Raw genomic sequence first — 14028 nt, forward strand, 5'->3', positions numbered from 1 at the left:
TTTGTTAATCTATTCATCCATTTATGGAAACAGGTTGATTCCATGTTTTGGTGATTATAAATAATGCTGCAATAAAAATGGGAGTGCAAATATATTTTTAATACACTGATTTTCTTTCTTTAAGATACATACTCAGTAGCAGAATTGTTTGATCATATAGTAGTTCTGTTTATAGTTTTATGAGGTAAAGTGTGTATTTTTTATGAGAATTCCCCAAATGCCTCTTGCCATTGCCCCATCTCTCTCCTTTTTCCCTATAAACAAATGTAAAGAAAGTTAAACGAAAGAGAGAAAAGTTACTATATTGATTCACTAATCTAGGACATATTGTAACCCTTACTGAATGATGGTCATTTCATTTAGGCGACTGATAAACTTTTGCACTTTTTCAAGATAAGGTTCTGGGTTATCCTCACAATTTAAAATTTATTAATAGTTTTTCCAAGTAGAAATGTTTGTTTTAATTTCTAGCTCTCAGTCTTTACTATCTCTGTGGGTAAAATTAATTCAAGCTAAAATTTGGAATATTCTGTTGGATCAGCAAGATTTTTTAAAACTAGAAACAATCGCTTTTATTTTGAAAATTGAATTTTTTTAATGAAGGGGTTAGAGATAAGATTTTTATAGATGGAGACATTGTTTATTATTAATGTATTGAAAAATCCAGTCTGAGTGCTGGAGCCTAATCTTAGCTTTTAATTTAGATTTTATTTGTATTAAAATAGCCAATAGATGAGAAAACCATATTAATATAATGAGTTAATTTGATCCAATATAATTTGATAATGTTTCTTACATTTCCTCAACTTTGGGATTTTGCACTTGACAAAAGTCCTTTGCAATAATTTTGGTGATATCACTTCACTGGATGAAAATATTTATATTCTTGTACAATATTTTTTTCAAAAGTTTAAGGATTTTTGTTTTAATCATTTCTTTTTAATTATTCATAGTGTCTCTTTTTAATAGTAAAACTAATAAATATTTACTGACCCAGATTGTACGGTGTGATTTGGCACACATTAATATCTCTGACCTCATCCTCTACTACTCTAATCCTCACTCAATTTGTTACAGCCACATAGGCCTTCCAACTATCCATTGACCATGTTAGGTACACATCCAACTCAAACATCTTTTAATTGCCTTGCTGGAATGCTGCTGCCCAAGAAATCTTCATGGCTTTTCCACACATCTTCTCATGTATTTTTGAATTACTGCCTTCCCAAGTAAGTCTTTTCTGTCCAACATTTAAAAAATAGCAACGCCACTCTCCATTCTCCTTCCCACATTTATTTTTTTCCCTTAGCACTTATTATCATATGAAATAATATACATAGTATTCATATGTCTAAGTAAATGTGGGCTTGAAATTATCTATTTCTGTCACAGCTGTATTTTCAACATCTAGAAAATGTTTTTCTATGTTCTAGAAAAACATATTTCCAGTGTCTAAAACATAATAGTTGCTCAAAATATATTAGTTGAATAAATACATGATTACAGAAAATATAGAGGACATGCAGAAGAGCAAAGAGGAAAAAAGAAGACAATCATTATCCCACAACCTGGAAATACTCATTGTTATCATTTTGGTGCATTCTTATAAACATATAAATACACACAAACAAATATACCTATTCCTATAGTAGTAGAGGTGGTGGTGGCAATAAATTTAATGATAAGAGTAATAGTAGTGTTAATATTTGTTGGCAGTGTTATCATAACATATTATATCATTTGTTAACCACGTTTTCTCACTTAAAATATTTATCATGACTTTCAATAAAATAGGGGCTTTATGCAGGTCACCAATCATCCATCCAGACATTGACTCCATTAATTATTTATTGTTATATAACAAATGACCTTACAAATTAGTTATTTAAAACAACAGATACTGATTATCTCACAGTTTCTGTGGTTAAGGAAGTTTGGAACAGCTTAGCTGAGTGGTGATGGCTCAATGTCTCCCCAGAAGTTGCAGTCAAGATACTGACCAGGTTGTTTTCATCTAAAGGCTGATGAAAGCTAGAGATTATACTTTCCAAGGTGATTTATTCATATCTTGGCAAGTTAGTGCTGGTCATTGGAATAAGGCTTCAGTTCTTGCCTCTCCATGAAGTTGCTTGAGTGTTCTCACATGTCAGCTATTTTCTCCCAAAGTGAGTAATTCAAGAGATGGAAAGGAGGAAGCCACAGTACCTTTTATGACCTAGTCTCAGAAGTTATACATTTTCACTTCTACTTAATTCTATTTGTTGGAAGTGGGTCACTAAATGCAGCCCACAATCAAGGAAAGGGAAATTACTTTTCGAAGGAAATTATATCAAAAAATGTGTAAACATCTATTTTAAACCACCACACCAACTACATAGGTTATAAATATAAGAAATGTTGTCAGCAGTGAGACTAAGGATCATTCCGAACTCAATAACAAGCTGGAAGCAATACTTGACAAACGTAATATAGTTTATATCAAGTTGCAATGAGCTCCTGGGAACTTAAAAACAGCTCTTATTTTCAAAATAGTGGGAATATTTTGTGGAAAGTAAGTGGAAGAAATTCTTGGGGAAATAACACAGACACATTAATATTGTTCTATTATAGAGGAAAGAGTTGGAAGTACAGATTCTTCCCACAAATTCCTTCCTGAAAAAACAAAGCAATAGCACTCCAATGCTACAGAAGTAGTGCTACCAAAGAAAGTAAAACTATGTATTGCCTTTTTTCGTGTTTTATGACATGCATGTAAAAGGATTATAGACTTGTTCTAAAATGAGGTGGCAATCACTAAAGTAAAATAATAGACTGGGAAAAAAAGGTATGAGAGAAACAATAGAGTTTCATCAGATACATTTTCATGGTGAAGATAAATGTCAGTGAAAGAAAGGCAAGTTTATGAGGAAAGTACACCTAGCCAAAGAAGACAAAGTGTTTACAAATTAATGTAACTATATCCAACCCAACTTTGTAACAACTTAGGCAGCTCACTTAAAAGGGAAGATTAAAAATTAAAGCCAAGAATTATTCCAGTGGGAAGATATGTACTTAAAAAAATGAAACTGGTTCTAAATGCGAAAATTTTCATAAGTTTAGAGAGAATGCATAAGATAATGTTCTGATTTCAGATAACTAAAAGATTCAGATCTTGCCAGCTACCTTCCTCTACTCCAGAAAACTGACTGACTAAACAGATAATAGAAGCCATCATCTCTGCCCTCCAGCTTAAGTATTTGATGGTCTCCAGATAAACAGGAAGGAGATCAACTAGAAGTCATCAAAATTCTTAGGGAAGCAAAAATGGATAGAACTCTTCCATTCAAACACAAGTGAAAACAAAATAGGACAAATAAAACCTTCTGCAACTTTTTGGAAGGAAAAGTATTGCAGGAGAAATTGAACTAAGAACATATTCTGGAAGATTTGTATGAGAAAACAGAATCAAATTTAGACCAAGGTCACTTTAAACTTTTGAGGCAAGGAACAGAAATTTCAAATACATAAAAATGAGAGGAAAAATTAAAAATAGATTAAGATACAAAGGGAGTAGTCATAGCTAGGAGACAAAAAAGAGAAAAATTATCCCATAATAAAATTTGAACATATTTTGAAGAATCAGGGTACAGAAACAAAACTGTATAAAATGGAATCCATGACATTAAGATTCCTAGGATTCAGAGGAAAAGAAACACAAAGGTGATTAAAAGAAAGATGAACAGACATGAAAGACAGAAAAGGCTGTTTTAACATAAGGTTGATTGGGGTGGTTGTGTGTGAGAGAATAGGATGACAGGGAAAAGGTTTCAAAAGCAAAGTGTGATATTGATGTTAATAACCGTCTTATTGTTCAGATAAAAATGATCATTATATATTTATTATGTACCAGGAAACACTAATAAAAAGAACATAACAGTAGGACATGTTTGCATGAAATTATTTAAACATAGGATTAAGTTTTTAAATGTAAAATGTCACAAAGAAACTTGACATGCAAAGGGTTGTAACAAAATGGAATAAATTCTGCAATAGTACAATAAAATAAAAGTAAAAATCAACAGCAGTGAAATAGCTCCCGTTCCCAATTATCTATTTGGAAATTTTAAAAATAATACTCTTTCCTTCATTGCACGAATATTTATGAGCATTAACACAACATGAAGTCTTCTAGATATTAAGAAAGTAGCAGTAAACAAAAAACCTAAAAAGATAAGCCTTTATTGAGTTTCTATTCTATTGAAAGGAGAGAGACAATACAGGTCTCAACAAGTAAAATATATTGTGTGTAAAATAATGATTAAATGTTATGGAGAAGGGCAAAGCTGAGAAGGATAGGGAGTTTCAGCAGAGTGTGTGTGTGAGAGGAGGTGAGTAGATGATTTTTTTTTTTGAGACGGAGTCTCGCTGTATCACCCAGGCTGTAGTGCACTGGCACTATCTCAGCTCACTGCAACCTCTGCCTCCTGAGTTTTAAGCAATTCTCTCTGCCTCAGCCTCCCAAGTAGCTGGGATTACAGGTGCCCACCACCACGCTGGGGTAATTTTTCTATTTTTAGTAGAGACGAGGTTTTGCCATGTTGGGCAGGCTGGTCTTGAACTCCTGACCTTACATGATCCACCCGCCTGGGCCTCCCAAAGTGCTGGGGTTACAGGCATGAGCCACCGCACCTGGCCAAGTATATGATTTTAAATTAGGTGGGAGAAGACCTCCCCAAAAAGATGACAGGAAAATGAGAGAGCAGGTAATGTAACTATCTGGGTAAAAGAGCACTCTTGGAAGAAGAAAAAGCTAGAGTAAATGCCTGCAAATGCGAGTGAGTGTGCTTATTGCAGTCAAGGAAAATTGAGAAGGCCAGAGGAGTTGGAGCAGATTGATTCTGATAGAGAGTAATGGATGAAGTCAGAAAGGTAGGAGAAGGCAGTAATCATGAAGGGCAGAAACTTTCAGATTGTAAGGATTTTGCATTTTATTCTGCACCCGATGGGAAGTCATTGGAAGGGTTTGAATAGAGGAGTAACATGATCTGATTTACATTTCTGAAAAATTCTTTCCACAGCTGTGTTGAGATCACTCTACTCTACAAGTGGGAAGTAAAGAAAGTTGTTACAGGCTATTATGATGATCCAGGCAAGAGGTGATGTTGACATAGAACAGGGTGTACAATGCAAGCGATAAGATTGTAGATTTATTTTTAAGGTTGAACCAGTATGATATGTTGATAGGATGAGCAGTATGAGGAAAGAGAGAGGAATAAAAATGATTATAAACATGAGCAACTTACAGGGATGAATTTGTAATTTACTCAGGTAAGGATGATTTGGGGACAAGTGTAATCTGGTGAAAATATCAGAAGTTATTTTAGGTTGTGTTAGGTTTGATATGTCCAGTAACATCCAAGTAGAAATGTCAAGAAAATAATTGTATAGAACATACAAACCTTGAGTTCAAGAGTAAGAAACAAGCTAGCAGTATATATTTTGAGGTCAGTCAATGAATAGATGGCATTTTAAGCTATGGACTGAATAGAAGTGTAGATAGAAAATAGATGGTTATAGGTCTTGGCGATTAGAAGGAATCAATAATGGGGTGAGAGAAGGAATGGCCAGTGAGGTAGAACAATTAGGAGAATATGTTATCTTAGATACTAATCGAAGTAACTCTTGGGTTAAAAATTTCTATTTGAGATTATAAACTACTTGAAAATTACAGTCAGTGAAAATGTTTCATGTTAAAATTTGGGGGCCTGACCATAGCGAGAGCTACAGTATATCTCAGAGTGTGACTTAATTCGAAAAATATAAAGAATAAAAATAAATAAGTGTCTACCTCAATAAGCTGAAAAAAGATAACAAAGTTCCCAAATAATATAGGAGAAAATAACTGAGTTAATAAGATCCAGAAAAATATTTCCTATTAAATGTACAATCAATCAGGATGTGTTAATAGTCTTGAAACTTAATGTAGTCACTAATATTTATTGAAAACTTATTAAGTGCTAGGCACTGTTTTAAACACTGTATGAATTATATCATATGACAAGGAATCATTAGAAGAAAATTCTTCAAATTTTCTAAGTAGATGGTCATATCACATGTAAATACTGACATTGTTTCTTTTGTAATATTTTTACATGTTAAAAAATATTCGTATTAGATTGTCTTGGGCCTGCAGAACAATGTCTAAGACAAGAATGGACACTATCACATTTACTATTAAACATTGTTCTGCATTTAAGGACTTCAACTGAAAGATTATTTACTTAATAACATTTGGTAAAAGGATGTGAATTTAAGATCAACATACAGAAATTTGTACAAGGTCTGTACATTGTCAATGCCGAATTGTGAAACATAATAGAAAATAAAAATTGATTTATAATTGTTATGAAACTACCTAAATATAAACCTAAGAAGGCATGTACATGACCTTTATAAAGACACTTTAAACTTTACTAAGGGCATGAAACACACCGAATATAGGGAGAAAAAACCTACATTTATCAGTACTCAATGTTATAAATATGTGAATTTTCACCAAAATAGATGTATAAATTTGTTTTCAATCTAAACAATTAGTACAAAGTATTTTAATAGGATTTAGCAAACTTATTACAGATTCATGCATTAATGGAGAAGAGAATGCATGAGAACAGACAAGAAAATTATTGTAAAGAAACAAAATAAAAGGCATAGGCCCTAATAGTTATCAAAATAGAGTATAAAGTTTTAGTAAAGCTGTATAATATTAGTACATAATAAAAATTCAGATCAATTGATAAAACAGAGAAATTTGGAATAGACATTTCTATATATGTAAATTTAAGTTATGGAAAAACATTTCAAATCAAAAGAAAGTGGTAGCATATGCAATAAATAAGTTGAGATAATCAGACATATAGATGAGAAAAGAAATGAAAATAGGTAGTCTTTCACAATATACATATATGTTAATTATAAGTTGATGAATATCTGTATAGATGAATAAAAAATCGAAGTATAAAGTAATACTTTCATAATTCAGAGGAGGTCATCTTTATCAGATCTTTATCACACAGTCAAAATTAAAAGATAACACTATATAAAAAGTATATAAAAATTAAATGCCAATAAAAAGATGTGGAGATAATATTTGAAGCATATCTAACAAATACTCATGCCTGTAACACATAAAATTCCTATAAATTAATAAGAAATAGAAAACCAATCTATTAAGTTATTGAAACTTTATAGATCATATAAAAATAGCCAATAAGCATGAAAAATGTTCAATCACATGAATAGTCATCAAATAGTTTTAAATTAATGTAAAAATTAGATATTACTTGTTGGCCAGGTGGGGTGGCTCACGCCTATAATTCCAGCACTTTAGGAGGCCAAGGCAAGTGGATAACAAGGTCAGGAGTTCAAGACCAGCCTGGGCAACATAGTGAAACCCCGTCTCCACTAAAAATACAAAAAATTACCCGAGCGTGGTGGCGGGCACCTATAATCCCAGCTACTCAGGAGGCTGGGGCAGGAGAATCGCTTGAACTCAGCAGGAGGAGATTGCAGTGAGCCAAGATTGTGCCACTGCACTCCAGCCCTGGCAACTGTGTGAGACTCCATTTAAAAAAGAAATGAAAAGAAATATTTGCCATCCATCAACTGGGGACAAAATTCAAACCTGATATATCAAATAATAGACCATAATTATTTAATGATAATCAATAGAAGTACAAATTTTAAAATGAGTCCATTAAAATCAAGAGATCAAGAAAGTTTATGTGCACTGATTTTTCTCACCTTTGGTAATGGGCTGCAAATAAGTAAGTGACATCTCAAAGATTGCCCAATGTAGTATAAACTACCTGGGGTATTATAATGGAATAATGATTTACAACAGCAGAAGTATTACAACACTGAAACAGAGAACGAATAAATGTAAAATCCACTAAAAGAGAAAGCATTGTATAAAACAAGGTAAAAAGATCAAACATTTATAACTTTAATAAGTATTGTGAGGATAACACTACCTATTAGCTAATAAAAGAAAAAGGCTCCTATAGTTCATAGACAAGAGTACTGTATTCGTAAAACATGGTGACTTAGAATGGTTGAAAGTTAAACAATGGACAAATAAAAAATAATTAAAACAGTAGAAAGTAGAGCTTGCACATTAACAAATATTTCAATTCCTGGTAAGAAACGTTATGTATGTATTAGTTTGCTAGAGCTACAAAAATAAAATAACACAAACTAGGTGGCTTACACAACAGAAATTTATTTTCTCATAGTTCTGGAGGCTGGAAATCCAAGATCAAGCTGTTGGCTAGTTTTGTTTCTCCTGATACCTTTCCCCTGATCTTGCAGATGACTGCCTTCTTGCTGTACTCACGTGGCCTTTTCTCTATACATGCATGCCCCTGGTGTCTCTTCTTATATGTATACCAGTTGGTTAGCGGATATGAACATACAGTTAGATAGAACTAATAAGTTATAGTATCAGCAGTACAGTAGGAAAATTATAGTTAACAATAATTCATTGTATATTTCAAAATAGCTAGATGAGAAGAATTGCAGCGCTCCCAACACAAAGAAAAGATAAATGTTTCAGTTAATGGATAGCCCAATTGCCCTGATTTGATCATTACATATTGTATACAGGTATTAAAATATCACATGTACCCCATAAATATGCATAATTAATATATAGCAATTAAGGATTAAAAAGGTAAGTACACCAATTCTATGGGATTAAGGCCCTGCTTTTGTTACCTAATTTATCCATAATTACCTTTTTAAAGATCTTATTTCCAAATACATTCACATTGAGGGTTGGGGCTTTAACATATGAAATTTGGAGATACACAATTCAGCCCATAACAGAAGAACACTTTAAAATAATTTTTTAAAAAGTGTTTTTTTTCCAAGATGGTGGATTGAAGTCCGTGTTAACATGCCTCTCTCACTTTGAAGGACATAATAGTGTGTAGAGCTTTACAGTGTCAACCCTTTTTCCATGAGGCAACACAGGAACTTAACAGGGAAGCTGACAGAATCCACAGGCCCTTTGAAAGAAGTGGTAGGCTACAGCCTACACCACGGGACAGGTAAAAAACTGTAAATCTCCAGAGTGTGAGAGGAGGAGAGACTGCCTCCAGGATACACATCCCCTCTGAGGAACCTGAAAATCAAGGCCACAGGGGAAGGCCTTAACCTTACCCAAAGTTAGAACTTATTTAGGAAGTAGGGAGAAATATGAAAGTAGAAGCAGCAGTGGGAAGCGCCTTTCAGGCAGTCCTCATCTTCAGCACACACTAAGGGATGTCATTCCTCATTACATGCCTTGGGGAAGTCAGACAACTAGCTCAGGCAGTGGTCACAGATTTAAAGAAGCTCCTAACTGAATTTCATGATATAACGTCAAATTGGGATGAAACCCCTTGGCCAGAACCCAGGGGGCAAGTGGGAAGTGCGCTGAAGCCACAAATGCAGGAGTCAGGCACCCAGCCTTGTGGGCAGATGGGGCGGGACAAAGTCTGAATGCTGCAGTAGTTATTTCTGCATGGAAAGCTTATGGCCTGGGGCAGACTTGCGTTCTGAGCACAGACTGCCCAGAACGTAGGTCAGTGCTGCTGGTGGTGCTCTGTAGGTGTGAAATCTGCCATGTCAATTGTGTGGGATCTGGGTGAGGTTTACTGCTGCCTGCTACTCCCTCCTCCTTGTGTGAACTCTTCTGTGCAGCAGAGGCAGTTATACTCTCTCTGGAACACTACCTGATTGACCTGAGAACCTCCCCACTACATCCACAGGAGCGACAGCTTGCCCTGTACATGGAGAATCAGAGTAAAGACCTGCCTAACCCAGCCTCCACCTGGCTGTGCCCCTTTACCTGCCCTGATTGCTTAACACAAAGGACAAAATGTTTTTGGAGATTTATGGCCCCACTCATCACCTGAGAAACCAGAATAACACCCCTGGGCAGCATAGGGCAAGCTCAAATCCCACTGCTACTCCACAGCTAGTATTCTTTTGCAAAAGCAACCTCCTGGCTAGAGGCCAACTGACACAGACTATTAACACCGTCTCTAGGTAGAATAACACTGCTCCCAGAAAGGAGAAAACCAGTGAGGGACCGCAGCCATCGACGTTGCCTGCAACACCCTGCCTAACCAGGAGGTCCTGAGTCTGTCCACGTAATCAGTTCACTAATATTACAAAGAGCATTCAAGAAAACCAGAACACTAAGGTGATCTATAACCAAGAAATCTCACAGAGTCTATGTCACTCCTTTGCTGCCCCATCAGAGCTGGTGCAGGTACTCACCACTAGGAAGACTTGAGGAGAGGTCACATTACTGGATCCCTAGCAGACGTTCCGCAGACCAGCATGGAGTGTGGCAGCTCCACTGGATGGCGAGACCCAGAAGAGCAATAGTGATCACTGCAGTTTGGCTCTCAGGAATTCCTACATTTAGGGAAATGGGGAGAGCACCACATCAAGGGAACAACTCATGGAACAAAGAAATCTGACGGCAGACCTTAAGTCCCATATCTTTCTGCTGTTGGAAAGTTTCTATCAGCAGAGACACAATGGCAGTACTGGGCTCAGCAGGGAAAGTGTGCAGCTCTACCCCAACAGTCAGGCAGATTTGGTACTTGTGAAGGTTCTTGGAGAAGGGTACTCATTTCTCCCCTAGTCCACCTCTGCAGACACACCTGGGGTTTCTCTCACAGGAGCTCAGTATGGGTGCACCTATAGACAGCTTCCCTGGAATATTTCAGGGTGACTGCATCCCCACAGGAGGAGCACCCCACAGGTTCAGGCTTGCATGAGGGACAGAGTCATAATTCTTCTCTACTTGGAACATCAACATTCCTACAAATGAAATAGATGTCTCAGGCCGGGCGTGGTGGCTCATGCCTGTAATCCCAACACTTTGGGAGGCTGAGGTGGGTGGATCGCAAGGTCACGAGTTCGAGACCAGCCTGGCCAACATGGTGAAACCCCATCTCTACTGAAAATACAAAAATTAGCCGGATGTGGTGGCGGGCACCTGTAGTCCCAGCTACTCGGGAGGCTGAGGCGGGAGAATCACTTGAACCTGGGAGGTGGAGGTTGCAGTGAGCCAAGACTGCACCACTGCACTACAGCCTGGGTGACAGAGTGAGACTCTGTCTCAAAATTTAAAAAAAAAAAAAAATAGATGTCTCTCTGATTTTAATAGCCAGAACACGGAGACAGGAGTGAGTCTGAGAGGTGGATAGGTTTCCTGCCCTGGCACAGGTGCTGAGGTAGCTCCCACCATTCCTCCTGATAAAACTTCACTGTGTCTAATTGAGAACTCTCCCAGCCACCTTAATCAAGGCTGGTACTTCTTACCTCCAGTATGTATTTCATTTACCCACTTTTTTTTGGCTATAACTGTTTCCTACCTAGGAATACCTCCCCTACTGGTCTGAAGTCTGAACAATTAACGTGGTAAATAAAATAGTGGAGGAAAATTAAATACATAAAAAAGTGCAGACCACTGGGGAATGAGATGTGCTTCAAGAGACCTCTGCCATTCCAACACCATAGGAGACAATGAACTTGCCCACACACTGAGTACATTGCTATTACAACCAGCATCTGAGGAAGCCATCAGACAAAGACCAAGGAACTCATACAGAATCTTCATCCATAAAAGCACCAGGAACCAAATTAGGCTATAGTAAACTATAAATATTAAGTAACATACTTAAAGGAAAAAATAAATTAAAAAAAGAAATACAGTCAAATAAAAAACAAATTCAAGATCAATTAGAACATATAGTCTACACAAATGACAAGGAGCCAGAAAAGAAATTCTGGTAATATGACAAAACAGGATTCCATAATGCCTCCAAAAGATTGTACCAGCCCTCCAGCAATGCACAAAAACTAATATGAAATATTTGAAATACTTGATAAAGAATTCAGAAGGTTGATTTCTAAGCTACTCAAGGAGATACCAGAGAAAGGCACAAATTAACATAAACATAAAGAAATATAATGAAATAATTCAGGATATGAATAAAAAACTTTCTAGAGAGATAGATAAAATAAAAGAAAACCCATTGGAATTTCTGAAAATGAAAGACATACTCGGGGTACTACAAAATGTAATGGGAAGTTTCAACAATAGATTAGAACAAGTAGAAGAAAGAATTTCAGAACTCAAAGGTAAGACTTTGGAATTAACACAGTCAGACAAATATAAATATGAAAGGATCAAATGAAATAAACAAAGTCTCCAAGATATATGGGATTATGTAAAATGGTCAAACCTAAGAATAATTGATGTTCTTGAGGGAGAACAGAAGTTTAAACATTTGGGAAACTCATTTGATGGAATCATTGAGGAAAACTTCCCTGGCCTTGATAGAGCTTTAGATATCCCAATACAAGAAGTTCAAAGAATTACTGGGAAATTCATTGCAAAAAGATCATCACCAAAGCTCATAGTCATTAGGCCTTCTAAACTCAACGTGAAGGAAAGAATTCTAAGAGTTGTATGAAAAAAGCATCAAGTAATTTATAGAGGAAAACCAACCAGACTAACAGCAGACTTCTCAGCAGAAGCCTGAATAAGGGAGGAGACCACCCCTCATATTGTCTTATGCCCAATTCCTGCCTCCAAAGAAAGAAGAAGTAAAAACTAAAAGGCAGAAATGAAATCCACAGGCAGACAGCCTGGTGCCACACCCTGCGCCTGGTAGTTAAAGATCTACCCCTGACCTAATTGCTTACGTTATCTATAGATTACAGACATTATATAGAAAAGCACTGTGAAAATCCCTGTCCTCTTCTGTTCTGTTCTAATTACTGGTTCACACAGCCCCTAGTCATGTACCCTCTGCTTGCTCAATGGATCATGACCCTTTCACGCGGACCCCCTTAGAGTTGTAAGCCCTTAAAAGGGACAGGAATTGCTCACTTGGGGAGCTCATTTGTTGGAGACGTGAGTCTTGCTGAATCTCCTGGCTGAATAAAGCCCTTCCTTCTTTAACTCAGTGTCTGAGGGGTTTTGTCTGTGGCTTGTCATGCTACATTTCTTGGTTCCCTGACCAGGAAGTGAGGTGATTAATGGATGTTCAAGGCAGCCCCTTGGGCGGCTTAGGTCTGCCCTGTGGAGCATCCCCGCGGGGGACTCCGGCCAGCTTGAGCGACACGGATCCTGCGAGTGCTCCTGGGTAGGCAATTGCCCCAGTGGAATGCCTCGCCAGAGCAGCACATGGTAGGCCCCCGTGGAGGATCAACACAGTGGCTGAACACCGGGAAGGAACTGGCACTTGGAGTCCAGACAACTGAAACTTGGTAAGACTAGTCTTTGGGACTTGCCCACTCTATTTGAGTGGAAGCATGGGCTGATCACCCATGGCATGCCTGTACCGGCACTTTGGTTTTTGTTTTTGACTTGACTTGGGTTGCTTGATACTTTGGTTTTGGTTTTGACCTGGCTTGGATTTCTTGATACTCTGATTTTGGTTTTGATTCTGGTTTGGTGTAAACTGTAAAAATGTGTGTGTGCCCTTTTTACCCGTTCTTTGTTTTGTGGTGTGCGCATGGTGTGCGCGTGGTGTTTTGTCTCAAGGAAACAAGTTGGGCACAAAGTAAGCCTACCTCACTAGGAACTATGTTGAAAAATTTCACAAAGGGTTTTAAGGGAGACTATGGAATCACTATGACACCAGGAAAACTTAGAACTTTGTGCGAGATAGACAGGCCAGCATTAGAGGTGTGTTGGCCATCAGAAGGAAACCTGGACAGGTCCCTTGTCTCAAAGGTATGGCACAGGGTAACCTGTAAGCCAGGGTACCCAGATCAGTGCCCATATATGGATTCTTGGTAACAGCTAGTTTTGGATCCCCCCACAGTGGTTAAGAGGACAGGCAGTAGCAGTACTAGTAGCAAAAAGATAGTTAGTTAAGGAAGATTCTCACTGCACCCACCGAGGGAAGTCAGCACCAAAACTCCTGTCCAACCCAACACTAGAAGAATCATGGCAGGAATTGGTACCAGCAGTAC

The sequence above is a fragment of the Macaca thibetana genome, chromosome X (assembly GCF_024542745.1).
Source record: "Macaca thibetana thibetana isolate TM-01 chromosome X, ASM2454274v1, whole genome shotgun sequence".
Lineage (NCBI taxonomy): Eukaryota > Metazoa > Chordata > Mammalia > Primates > Cercopithecidae > Macaca > Macaca thibetana.